Here is a 2203-nt window from a genome sequence, read left to right as displayed (position 1 = left end):
CCCCTCCCCCCCCCAGTGCAGACCCCATCTGCAGCTGATATATTATTTATTGGAATCCATTGATCAGTGGGAGGTTGTCAGCTCTCAGCCGCACATATCGACTGTAAACATCACACCTCATCCACAAACAATGGGCACCGTACGTGTGTCCACCATTGAAATCCGCAGACACACTGCAGGAGATGGTCAGAGACTGCAGACATACTACAGGAGATGGTCAGAGATTGCAGACACACTACAGGAGATGGTCAGAGACTGCAGACATACTACAGGAGATGGTCAGAGACTGCAGACATACTACAGGAGATGGTCAGAGACTGCAGACATACTACAGGAAATGGTCAGAGACTGCCAACATACTACAGGAGATGGTCAGAGACTGCAGACACACTGCAGATGGTCAGAGACTGCAGACATACTACAGGAGGTGGTCAGAGACTGCAGACATACTACAGGAGATGGTCAGAGACTGCAGGAGATGGTCAGAGACTACAGACATACTACAGGAGATGGTCAGAGACTGCAGACATGCTACAGGAGATGGTCAGAGACTGCAGACATACTGCAGGAGATGGGCAGAGACTGCAGACATACTACAGGAGATGGGCAGAGACTGCAGACATAGTACAGGAGATGGGCAGAGACTGCAGACATACTGCAGGAGATGGGCAGAGACTGCAGACATACTACAGGACGTGGTCAGAGACTGCAGACAAAGTACAGGAGATGGTCTTCCTCTACTATATTGCAGTATCAGATCCGACCACCAGGGGGCAGGTCAGGATCCAGGCCGGAATGACACAACACAACAAGTGGGATGAAGAATGTCGGGAGTCTAGGAGAAGGTCAGTGTTAGTCTCATTGTAATACAGACTCTGACATTTCCAGGATATATAAAGATTCTCTGAAAGTTCCGCGTCACTTCCCCCGGATTGGAGCAAAAGGCAAAACCAACCCACCGGAAATGTAATTTTATTGAAGAGCCCCTCCCCCTCGATGGATCCTGGGAGCAGACATCTTCTTTATATCCACACAACAATGTCTGGCAGAGAAGATCTATGAAGTGGAAGCGCTGAATTATCCTGAGAAAGCCATATGACCCCAAACGCACCGCTCTGGGATGCAGTTCCAGTTGTCACCACAGGGGGGCAGTGTTGTCACAAGGCTGGATACATCCTGATACAATGTATCTCCTCCGTGTCATACAGAACGTTCTCCTGATACAATGTATCTCCTCCGTGTCATACAGAACGTTCTCCTGATACAATGTATCTCCTCCGTGTCATACAGAACGTTCTCCTGATACAATGTATCTCCTCCGTGTCATACAGAACGTTCTCCTGATACTCTGCCCCTTCCTCTGACTCTCCTCGGAGGACTCGGCCCCTTCCTCTGACTCTCCTCGGAGGACTCGGCCCCTTCCTCTGACTCTCCTCGGAGGACTCGGCCCCTTCCTCTGACTCTCCTCGGAGGACTCGGCCCCTTCCTCTGACTCTCCTCGGAGGACTCGGCCCCTTCCTCTGACTCTCCTCGGAGGACTCGGCCCCTTCCTCTGACTCTCCTCGGAGGACTCGGCCCCTTCCTCTGACTCTCCTGGGAGGACTCACCAGGCAAAGCTTTCTTTGTATTATTACAATGAGATCTTACCGATGACACTGAGGACATCTCCGCTGACCTCGGCCTTCAGGAACATGCGTCCCCTCTTCTCCGTGTGGTCCATCCCGCATAGACTGGGCACATTGACGACACAGACTTTATGTACATTCATGTCACATGCTGCGCAGAGAGAGAGACAAAGCAATCAGGAGACATCAATTCATCCAAATCTATTACACTTCTAGGTGGAGTCCAGACCCCTCCTGTGACATCCCCCGCCATATGTCCCCGCCCACTTTCTTCCAATCTCCACCCACCATGGATGGTGGTACGGAACAGAGATCAGTCGGGTGTTTGAGATCTTACTTTTCCCCCTTGTATCTCTCTATAGTCCTGTACACGGCACGCTGTGATTGGTCACTGATCTCTGGAAGGAAATGCCTTCCAATACCTTACACCCCGTTTTCATACTGCAGTGCTCTGTGCTGGCAGGGCTGAGTGACAGCCACACCCCTCATCACAGACCTGTCTGGCCAGACAGGGGGCGTGTGTGGCCAGAGAGGGGGGGCGTGTGCGGCCAGAGAGGGGGGGCGTGTGCGGCCAGAGA

At 52.1% G+C, this 2203-nt stretch overlaps 1 pseudogene; it reads right to left on the bottom strand.

Annotated features, from left to right (window-relative positions):
* Positions 1–2203, bottom strand: part of LOC108801656 — a 148440-nt pseudogene that overhangs the window by 3891 nt on the left and 142346 nt on the right.

The sequence above is a fragment of the Nanorana parkeri genome, unplaced genomic scaffold (genome assembly GCF_000935625.1).
Source record: "Nanorana parkeri isolate BGI_ZX_2015 unplaced genomic scaffold, ASM93562v1 scaffold2423, whole genome shotgun sequence".
NCBI classification, from domain to species: Eukaryota; Metazoa; Chordata; class Amphibia; order Anura; family Dicroglossidae; genus Nanorana; species Nanorana parkeri.
This window is presented reverse-complemented; position numbering and strand designations above follow the sequence as displayed.